Here is a 12518-nt window from a genome sequence, read left to right as displayed (position 1 = left end):
TGACATCATGACATCATTAACATTGTTAACGAAAGCATAAACAAACAGCAGAGAGGAGGAAACGCACGCAAAGATCGAAAATGAACAATAAAGAATTTCAGGTAGGTCAAAAGGTTTTAGTTTTCTCACATCTTCTATCTCGAAAAGGTAGGTGTCAGAAATTCTTTCTCTTGCATGATGGTCCTTTTCGCATTCGCGAGATCACCCATCCCGATGTTGTAACGTTGCAAACCAGGAAAACTAGAGGCTTGCACGACGTTTCCAACGTTAAGGTATTTATCGATTGAGACAAGATTTTACAGGCATGTCAGACTATGAAATTTTATTGAGGAAGATAAAAGATTATATACATGTTTTACCACAGTTTCTTCTTATGCCATTCAATTTTGATATCACGGAGGAATAGCGTGTACACAGACACGATTGATCAGGAACTGATTTAACTTGCGTTTTTGTGAACAGTATTTTATGGAAAGTTTTTGCTTAGGCTTAGGTAGACAATCAATAAAATTTAGCTTTTCTCACAGATATGACTACTAGAAAAAGCTATATCTAGCACAATTTTTTCACAGTTGGTTCCCATACTTATGTAGATACATTTACTGTTGCAGAGAATGAGCATACTTTTGCCAACAACCAAGATTTCTGAACCATTTTAACTGAAGACATAATCGGACGGGTATGCTATCTACTAATGAAATTTATTTGATGAAGACTTCATAATAAGGTAATAATTAATTTTCTTTGCTTTACTTGTGTGTGAGCTACCGCCTGCATTTCACTATAACAATTTAGAATCAAACTAAAAACTTAGATCCTTTTCTTGATTAGATGACATTAGCGACAATTCAGGAAAGTTAACTCAGTGCAATCTACTCTAATGTATGATGGACATATATATATTGTAATGATTCTTTGAACCTGACGCTTTGGAACAAACAACTTAAAATCAGTTTTCAGATTTTGTCATTCTTTGCATTTCTTGATTATAATGAATAATAATTTTGTAAAGTGACTTTTCTAAATTTGACAGGACAACTTTTAAAGAAATCAGCATTAACGTAATTTACCACATCATTCGTTTCACAACCTTTGGTATTCATTAGATAAAGTTTCACAATTGCAGTTCAAAACAGAGACGGGTTACTTGGACTCAATGTACACGGAATTGACCTGTGGGTAGTTCGCCACAGAGTAAATGAGTTTCGCCCTTCAGTAGCTTTCCACAGCAGCAGCAATTTCCAGGGAGCAGTTTCTCGAATGTTATTCGTTGCCATTGGTAGTGAAAAAGAGAAAAATAAAAAATTACGTTTCAGACTTCAAAGGACTTCCTTTATACGACCAGGGTTCTGTCAAATTTCATGTCAGACAAGAAAAGGAGTATGAAGCAGAATATTACAATTTTTAATCGGAACTTATGTAGAATGTAGTTTCCTTTATTAGGTGACTAAGTACACTTCCTTAGATATATCGCAGCCATATTAACTTCTACTTTGACTCATTGTTCGCAATAGACGCAAGTTCTCGAACAACCTTTGAGAAAATCCAAGCAAAGTAATTGCCAACACAAAATCAATAAATAGAAGCTATATGTAAAATTATTAATAATTTGTTTTTTAAGGACTCTTTGACCTCTTGTTCCTTATACACACCATGTACAAGCCGTCTTTCGCTGAGGATTTCTAACATCTTGCTCCATTTTATATTGCTGGACGCTTTCTCTTTCTCAACAAATCCTATGACGGTGTCTTGATTTTTCTTTAAGTCTTGCTTCCATTATCAAGCAGAACTGCTCCTCTGGTGCCTTTACCTTTCCTAAGGCGAAACCGGTCGTCTCCATAGAGATCCCCTATTTGTTTTCCATTCTCCTGCACATTATTCTTCAACCGCCTGGCATCAGCACTATTCGCCACATAATATATACTTTATAATTCATGTTTACGCGCTGCAGTTAACTCTCTGTTGAATTGCATTGTTTACTGAGTCCCTTGTACGTCTCTTGAGTTTAAATTCATCTCTTTACAGATAAATAATGTTGATGGGTGGTAGAACAGGCACATCTCTGCCTTTAAATATCTTTTTTATTCCGTTTTAGGAGCTTGCACGATAAAACTTCCTTTGACAGGGTCATTAATTTTTCATCCGATTGGATCTAGGTGAATATACACGAGGTGTGTGAGAAGTACTCCTACGAAAGGAAGAAGGGACAGTAGGGTTTCACTCCCAACCTTTACAAAATTTGGAGACAATTTCCTCACAGGAAAAGAACAGTAACAGTTTATATAGACTTAAAGTATTTGTTTAACACCACAAACGGTCATCAAGCCACAGTCACTGAAACAATGAATTTCTTTAAAAGGTTCTACAACGTGTTTCGACTCACTGAGTCGTCATTTTTAAATGTAATCACAAACCGGGAAAACTGCTTTAATAACAGCAGCCACACTCCTTTCAAATATTACGAAAAATACACTGAAATCAATAAACTGAAGCGAAGGCAGCAGAAATGGGTCACAACATGTGATGAAAATTTTTGGCTGATCGGTGATGACGTCTTGTGACCCGTTACTGCTGCCTTTGCTTCAGTTTACTGCTTTTAGAGAATTGTTCAAAATTAAAATGTGTGTGAAAGCTTATGGGATTTAACTGCTAAGGTCATCAGTCCCTAAGCTTACACACTACTTAACCTAAATTATCCTAAGGACAAACACACACACCCATGGCCAAGGGAGGACTCTAACCTCCACCGGGACCTTTAGAGTATTGTTCGTAATATTTGAAAGAAGCGTTGTTGCAATTACTAATGCCGTTTTCCAGGTTTGTGATTACAATTTGTAATGAAGTCTTAGTGCGTCGAAACTAGTTACGCAACCTTTACAAAAAATTTCATTGTTTTAGTGACTGTGGTTTGACGACCATATTTGGTGTCAAATAATCATTTCACATTTCATTCAGTCACATTCCTTGATGACAGTTATGTCGAAATACAAAATAATGTTTATACAAACATACGTCCGAAAATCTTTTTTATGATTTACAAAGAAATAAAATTTCAGAAAGTTCCCGACTGTCGCAATTATAAACTCTTTCACCAGTTCAAAGACGATGTTGACCGGTTTTTCAGTGATTTCTGTCACATTCATGAAGCAAGGAATGCGCAATCCATGCAACTCTTCCTCACTTCCTCACATTTGTAGCATGGCAGATGTTATCCAGTGTATTTTCAACAATGTGACTGAAATGTGCCGGAGCCCCAACAATAATAAGGTACATGCACCTTATAATCTAAAATTACACATCGCCAAGAAAATATTAAGTGTGCTCTGAATTAATTCCTTTGTAGACAGCTCCTGTAAGACTTGCTAGGAGAACCGCCAGTCACCTACAATTGCAGCCCATATATTAATTTTAAGCTGTTACTAATGTCTAGAGTGAACAGTAACATGAACATTTTTACTGTCTCAAAATCTTTGGTTACCTGTTGCTGTTTTTGTGGTCTTCAGACCGAAGGCTAGCTTGCTGCAGAGCTCAATACTAGTGTATCCTGCGCAAATCTCTTCATATCTGCATAAACACTGCCGCCTGCATCCACTTGAACTTGCTCACAGAAATCAACACTAGTTCCCTCCCTACATTTCTCACCCCTCAAACATCTCTCATTTCCAAATTAACTGATCCTTGATGCCTCGGGATGTGTCCTTCCAACGTATCGTATCTCTTATTTTACCCAAATTGTGTTGTGCAGATCATTTGCCGAGAGGGATTAGCCGTGCGGTCTAAGGCGCTGCAGTCATGGAGTGTGCGGCTGTTCCCGGCGGAGGTTCGAGTCCTCCGTCGGTCATGTGTGTGTGTGTTTGTCCTTAGGATAATTTAGGTTAAGTCGTGTGTAAGCTTAGGGACTGATGACCTTAGCAGTTAAGTCCCATAAGATTTCACACAAATGGTTCAAATGGCTCTGAGCACTATGGGACTCAACTGCTGAGGTCATTAGTCCCCTAGAACTTAGAACTAGTTAAACCTAACTAACCTAACTAACCTAAGGACATCACAAACATCCATGCCCGAGGCAGGATTCGAACCTGCGACCGTAGCTGTCTCGCGGTTCCAGACTGCAGCGACTTTAACCGCACGGCCACTTCGGCCGGCGATTTCACACACATTTGAACGTTTGAGATCATTTCTGTCCCACTCTTCATTAATTAGCCGATCTATTTATCTAATCGTCCGTACTCTTCTGTAGCACCGCATATGAAAACCTACTATTTCGTAGTGTCTGTTCTGTTTATCGTCCACATTTCACTTCTTTATAAGACTACGATACGAACATGAAATAATTTCCTAACAATCAAATTTATTTTATATTTAACAAAATTTCTGTTTCTCGGAAAAGCTATTGTTTGCTATTGCCAACCCTACATTTTATATCTTGTAAATTTCGACCTTAGTGAGTTGTTTTGCTGCCCAAACAGCATAGCTCGTCTATTACTTTTAGTTTCTCATTTCAAAGTCTAATTCTCTCAGCACCGTACCCCTTTACAATCATTTTACTTTTACTGATATTCAGCCCATAACTGTTTTTCAAGGTACCATTCAACTGAGTCCTTTGTCGTCTCTCAAAGGATTATGTCATCGGGAAACCTCAAAGCTTTTATTTTTTTTCTCACGGAAGTTTAATTAATTTTCAAGATTTTTCATTTGTTGCTAGCTCTATAGACACATTGAATGACATGGGGCATAGACTGCACCGCTATCCTACTCCTTTCTCAGTGATTGTCTCCTTTCCATGTCCTTCAACTCTTATCAAAGTAACTTGGTTTCTCTACTAACTGTATATAACCTTACGCTTTCTGTATCTTATCGTGGTACTATATATCTGTTCCAAATGTATCGTTATTGTGTGCAAGACTGAATACACACAAAATCACTTGGAAGTTTGTTGAACGGATCTGCGGCAAAAGTTCTTCCGTTGTCTGTGATATGTGGCTGAAAGATACCGCAGAGGTTAAAGCTGATAAAAACAAATCTCCACATGAAGCACCCTCTATGCGGTACATCAGTGATATCAAAATCAAGAGCGATGTGTCGTGTGCTGATACATAGATATCCTTGGCAGCCAGCAGAACTGTCCTTCCTGGTCAGGCGCTGGATAATTCTTGGTCTACCTCGGTCCAACGGTCGTACAGCTACTGATCGTATCTCAGTAACGGGAAGTTAAACAACGGCCAGGACAGACTCATTGTGTTCTTTTGCATTCTTACGCGCGTTACCATTCATGTCCAGGTAATGCAAGTTAAATGATCCTGTTCCAGAAATGAATCTCCTGCCACGGTTAAACAGAATATTTGTCACTTAATTCACTGCTGGTACGAGTGGTAGTTGTGAAGTTTTCGTTATTAGGCCTGCTTAAAAAATAAAATTTCATAACTATTTTTTTTTTACTTTTTGTATGTACATTCCTACAGTCGTGGTACAGTCTGCCACAGTACCGTGTCTCGCCGTCAGAAGAGCCAAAATACACTGCCTAACAAAAAACTGATGCAACAAGAAGACATCGGCTGATGACAAAATAACTATCTACAAGTACATACTGTCGGCGGATATGTAAATGATTACAGCTGTGACAGATAGAAAGTACACTAGATGGCGTTAGTGTTGTTCATTTTTAGTGTTTTTACCACGCCAGTTAGTGTATTTAGAGGCATGGACAGCGTATGATACTGAGCGACCAATGACAAGATTGTGCTATATACACATGTGAGACAGCGTTACTGGCATCCGCCACAGTGTGAAAGAGGCTTCATTGTGAGTCTCCGTTTTGTCGGCTGATGAAATCGTGCAATATCCAGTCTTGTGAGACATTCGGAAGTGACAGTGGCCCAATGTTGGACTGCATGGGAACGTAAGGGTAGGCATAGAGTCGTCACGGTTACGTGCATCAAGCACACCTTAACCCCTTCTCACCCACACCTACTACCTGAGAATAAAAAGGAGTCTCTGCAACATTCTGTGTAGTCCAGCACCATTGGACGGAGACCAGCAGCATTCAGACTAAGGCATTGCTGTTCCACGTGTAGGCTGCCGCTAAAACCATGAGACATAACACGCTTTCTTTCACTCATTTTTTGACAGATTAATCAGGTTACCACTGACAAGTGAAAACATTAATGACAAACTAAATTAATTACGACACATTGTTGTGCAGAACGGGTCTGAACCAGTCTTGGTTGATGGTTTATTTAAAGAAGAAAATTAAACAAATTAAACTGAAAGAAAAGGCCACAATGCATGGAATTACATTACGGAATATATGTGACTGAAAGAAAACTAAATCTGCTGTTCTCCTCTACCTCTGGAGAGTATCAAAGAAAATTAGTCAGTTATTCAAAAAATTTATGTCACTATCTTTTTCCAGGATGACAAGAATTAAAATCTAAAATTGTAGAAAAGTATTGAGGAAGATTACATGAATGATCTATGAGGTGTTCATAAAATCGTATGTCTGCCGTTTGATAGATTTTCTATTGATTAGACAGGAAGAAAGTTTTATAGCAGATTCAAGGAATACACTCACCAAACATCTCATCAGCTTCAGATATTCATTTAAAAACTCAGAAGCACTCACTCAATAACATGAAGGATGAAATGGAAATGCTATGTATAGCCATTGAAAGAAAAGTCATGAATTTACTTGAAGGGATATAAATATGCCTAAACACCGATATAAAATCTTGACTGAACCGATAGACTTAAAGAATTACTATGAGACCCTCATTTAATTGTTCAGTGTATTACAAATAACCCCTAATTTTTAAAACCTTCTTCACACAATCAAATTTCAACTTACAACTTTGCTTCCCGGTATTGTATTATGCGATATCATCCTTTTGCGTCACTTATTATACAACCCATATGACAAAATGACTTGGGTAGTCTTAGATACCATTACACATCTGTTTTTTCTGTGCTTATTACCTCTGATGCTAATTCTTCCAAAGACAATTTCATATCGTTATTCTCAATCTTATGCTTCATGGTTACTAACCTACACTTCCCGCCCTCCCCCTCCCTCTTATACTATTTTGCTGCATTGACTGCTTCTTTCCTGTGATTATGGTGTACTACTTTTTATGAAAAAAGATGTGGTATGTACTTGAGGTACCCCGCCCCGTTATATGATGTATTAACAACCAGTTTAAACTTAAATTTGATAAAACATAAGCTACTTGTTAAATCACATCACGAAGTTGTTCCTCTTCAGCCCGAGATTCATTGATGTGAGTTTGGAGCTGGTCCTTAACTTTAGTTATTTGCTTAGAAAGTTCTAACGTCAGAGATAAATTACTATTAACTAGATGTTATGATAGTTGTGTCTTTACTTTCTCTGTAACTTGCATAGTAAGTTGTTCAACCAGAGTCTGGTTGCGACTACCCATTTGTTTACTGCTCTGCTGAGAGCTCTGAGCCGTAAGAACTTGTTTAGTGCTGACTAGGCGTTCATCAAACCTATAAATTCACTCATTGAAATGTCATTTCCTCGTTTGACTGCTGAGACATCTAAGCAACAAGAGCCAAATTATTGTTAACCCTTTGTTCATTCATCTTCTTTTTCCGTTCCCTGCTCTCCTTCCGTTTGTCTCCTATTAATACCTGAATGGTTTCCGAATCCATTTTGAATTATTATATCCTCAAATATTTTCAAAATTGTGTTTAAAATTTCGTCTAAACAGGTTTCTAACAAAAATCATTTTAAACTGCTTTCAGTACGTCACTGAAAAATCAGGTATCGTAAATACTGTTCATGGTTTTGAAAATGACTTACCGTTATGCTCGCACAACCACCGTCGTCGCGACTGCACAGATATCGCTTCGTCGTTTCTCCCTCCCCCCTCTCTCCCGCCATTCCCCAGCAGCGGAGCTGAGCTCAAAAGTTTGTGAATATATTGTCCCGGCTAATTAAGAGCCATTCCCTGCCGTGTGGGTCGGGCATAAAACATCTCTGAATCACGTTGTGAATCTAGTCGTGTGAACTAGCAGTTCAAAATTGATCGCGTTTTTCCAGAGATATTTCATACACTTTCAACCACGACGGATCCAAAGACTTTTTTTTTTATTACTCTGGAGTAAGATATCAATTGAGTTACAGTCTATTTTTGCTAATTTGTTTCCTGGAGTAATTTTATTTAGTTACCTTAGCAGTCTGTATGCATTCGTTGAATCCTATTACATCAGTTTGTAAAAAGGTTTATCAGCTTAATTCAATAGCCCTTGAATGTTCACAGATGATATTGTCTATGTACTAGCTGATTATGGAATTTAGTAAATACTGGGAATGTCCTGTATATTTCTGTTTTATTGACACAATTGAGTTCTTAAATTAATGAGAGATGGCACCGGGGGATCAATGAAAGGAGAGTTGATCCTAGTGTGTATTGTTTCGGTATGATAGCAGTCGGTCAGTACTACATTCTTTCGTGTACCTATCACCAAAGATATGCTTTCCCCTGAAATTGTCCTTTGCCATTAATGTCCGATAAATTATAAATATGTCTCTGGGCCTTACAATGTCTAAGCTTCTCAATTCTCACGACACGATATTAATTACGGGTTCGAATCCTTTCAGTGTCTGTTCAGCACAAGTTTAATCTTTTAACGGGCACTGTTTTTCACTTCTCCTTTATTAGCGGAATCACTTTGATAACGAGCGGCAAAGATACTAGTGTGATAAGGTCCAAACCATTTTCGGTCCCAATACTCTTTAATAATTCGCATACAGCGAATAAAGTCCTAATTCAATATTAAAGTTTCCGTATTTTCAATAAATATCTTCACAATCGTAAGTATAAGATCGTAGGGTTTCGTTTAGCGCGTACCATCACCATTCACTTGAATATCAATGTTCGTACACCCAATCACCTCTAATTGACTCCGTCTCTGAATTTATCCCAAAATAATATATTCTCCACCACTCCAATGTCTAATCCAGTTCTATGAATGCAGTTTAATTAGGCTTCTAATCCCAAAATTCCGACTACCACGGAAGAACAGCGAACACATTCGCCACCGCTGAAAACATAAGCTCAAGAGACCTAACAATGTTGCACATTGGTTTATATATTACATTCAAAACAAAACTAATCTCAATTATGTCTTCCTTGGATTCCCTTGGTACTACTTTGCGTTACTCTATTTCGAATATCTGCTTTTTGTAAAAATTCTTGCTATTACTTCGAAATACTGCTACCGTTTTTTGGCTCTTAGGCCATTTCGCATTACAGAATTTAATCTAATACTCGTTTCCGTATAACCACTCTCTAAAGAGCGGTTACACCGTTAACGGCAATTATCGTTGCTGACACGGCGGTGGTGAAGCCGTCGACTGCAATACGACGTCTCCAACTCGTGGCCGCATCTCGTCAGAAGGACTGCTTACGTCTGCTCTCCTTTGACGGCCGAAGGGTGTAGCTGTCGCTTCGCCCGCGTATGCTGCCGAACGCTGGTGGCAAAGACACGGAGCCGCCCCCAGCTACCGTAGATGTACTCGAAGTGCACTGCGTGACCGCGCAAACACTGCACGGAGACTGCTAGACTGGAGCTGGACACATTTTCAAATTTGTTGCGGAAGCGAGTAGTGTCTCGCCCTACACAGATTTTTCGTAAATTTAGTGTTCCCACGATGATTCGTAACTCGATGATTTCCTCCACTACTGTTCTAGCGACGTCCTGGAACCATCGGTCGCCATGATGAGGCACCCCGTCCATGATGCATTAAGACGTAAATAAGCTGCCTTTCTTCGTAGAATAGTCATCAGTTGACAAACGTTACCGTGTTTTTCGGAATGGAACGAAGTCTCACATGAAGTTTTATTTCGTCTTCAATATTGCTTTATATAATTATAATTGCCCCCCATGAACCATGGACCTTGCCGTTGGTGGGGAGGCTTGCGTGCCTCAGCGATACAGATAGCCGTACCGTAGGTGCAACCACAACGGAGGGGTATTTGTTGAGAGGCCAGACAAACGTGTGGTTCCTGAAGAGAGGCAGCAGCCTTTTCAGTAGTTGCAAGGGCAACAGTCTGGATGATTGACTCATCTGGCCTTGTAACAATAACCAAAATACCTTGCTGTGCTGGTACTGCAAACGGCTGAAAGCAAGGGGAAACTACAGCCGTAATTTTTCCCGAGGGCATGCAGCTTTACTGTATGATTAAATGATGATGGCGTCCTCTTGGGTAAAATATTCCGGAGGTAAAATAGTCCCCCATTCGGATCTCCGGGCGGGGACTACTCAAGAGAATGTCGTTATCAGGAGAAAGAAAACAGGCGTTCTACTGATCAGAGCGTGGAATGTCAGATCCCTTAATCGGGCAGGTAGGTTAGAAAATTTAAAAAGGGAAATGGATAGGTTCAAGTTAGATATAGTGGGAATTAGTGAAGTTCGGTGGCAGGAGGAACAAGACTTCTGGTCAGGTGACTACAGGGTTATAAACACAAAATCAAATAGGGGTAATGCAGGAGTAGGTTTAATAATGAATAGGAAAATAGGAATGCGGGTAAGCTACTACAAACAGCATAGTGAACTCATTATTGTGGCCAAGATAGATACGAAGCCCACACCTACTACAGTAGTACGAGTTTATATGCCAACTAGCTCTGCAGATGACGAAGAAATTGAAGAAATGTATGATGAAATAAAAGAAATTATTCAGATTGTGAAGGGAGACGAAAATTTAATAGTCATGGGTGAGTGGAATTCGAGTGTAGGAAAAGGGAGAGATGGAAACATAGTAGGTGAATATGGATTGGGGCTAAGAAATGAAAGAGGAAGCCGCTTGGTAGAATTTTGCACAGAGCACAACATAATCATAGCTAACACTTGGTTTAAGAAACATGAAAGAAGGTTGTATACATGGAAACACCCTGGAGATACGAAAACGTATCAGATAGATTATATAATGGTAAAACAAAGATTTAGGAACCAGGTTTTAAATTGTAAGACATTTCCAGGGGCAGATGTGGACTCTGACCACAATCTATTGGGTATGACCTGTACATTAAAACTGAAGAAACTGCAAAAAGGTGGGAATTTAAGGAGATGGGACCTGGATAAACTGAAAGAACCAGAGATTGTCCAGAGTTTCAGGGAGAGCATAAGGGAACAATTGACAGGAATGGAGGAAAGAAATACAGTAGAAGAAGAATGGGTAGCTTTGAGGGATGAAGTAGCGAAGACAGCAGAGGATCAAGTAGGTAAAAAGACGAGGGCTAGTAGAAATCCTTGGATAACAGAAGAAGTATTGAATTTAATTGGTGAAAGGAGAAAATATAAAAATGCAGTAAATGAAGCAGGCAAAAAGGAATACAAACGTATCAAAAATGAGATCGACAGGAAGTGCAAAATGGCTAAGCAGGGATGGCTAGAGGACAGATGTAAGGATGTAGAGGCCTATCTCACTAGGGGTAAGATAGATACTGCCTACAGGAAAATTAAAGAGATCTTTGGAGATAAGAGAACGACTTGTATGAATATCAAGAGCTCAGATGGAAACCCAGTTCTAAGCAAAGAAGGGAAAGCAGAAAGGTGGAAGGAGTATATAGAGGATCTATACAAGGGCGATGTACTTGAGGACAATATTATGGAAATGGAAGAGGATGTAGATGAAGATGAAATGGGAGATATGATACTGCGTGAAGAGTTTGACAGTGCACTGAAAGACCTGAGTCGTAACAAGGCCCCCGGAGTAGACAACATTCCATTGGAACTACTGACGGCCTTGAGAGAGCCAGTCCTGACAAAAGTCTACCATCTGGTGAGCAAGATGTATGAAACAGGCGAAATACCCTCAGACTTCAAGAAGAATATAATAATTCCAATCCCAAAGAAAGCAGGTGTTGACAGATGTGGAAATTACCGAACTATCAGTTTAATAAGTCACAGCTGCAAAATACTAACACGAATTCTTTACAGACGAATGAAAAAACTAGTAGAAGCCAACCTCGGGAAAGATCAGTTTGGATTCCGTAGAAACACTGGAACACGTGAGGCAATACTGACCTTACGACTTATCTTAGAAGAAAGATTAAGGAAAGGCAAACCTACATTTCTAGCATTTGTAGACTTAGAGAAAGCTTTTGACAATGTTGACTGGAATACTCTCTTTCAAATTCTAAAGGTGGCAGGGGTAAAATACAGGGAGCGACAGGCTATTTACAATTTGTACAGAAACCAGATGGCAGTTATAAGAGTCGAGGGACATGAAAGGGAAGCAGCGGTTGGGAAGGGAGTGAGACAGGGTTGTAGCCTCTCCCCGATGTTGTTCAATCTGTATATTGAGCAAGCAGTAAAGGAAACAAAAGAAAAATTCGGAGTAGGTATTAAAATTCATGGAGAAGAAATAAAAACTTTGAGGTTCGCCGATGACATTGCAATTCTGTCAGAGACAGCAAAGGACTTGGAAGAGCAGTTGAATGGAATGGACAGTGTCTTGAAAGGAGGATATAAGAAGAACATCAACAAAAGC

The sequence above is a fragment of the Schistocerca americana genome, chromosome 2 (assembly GCF_021461395.2).
Source record: "Schistocerca americana isolate TAMUIC-IGC-003095 chromosome 2, iqSchAmer2.1, whole genome shotgun sequence".
NCBI classification, from domain to species: Eukaryota; Metazoa; Arthropoda; class Insecta; order Orthoptera; family Acrididae; genus Schistocerca; species Schistocerca americana.
The sequence above is the reverse complement of the archived record's forward strand: the minus strand, read 5'-3'. Positions refer to the sequence as shown.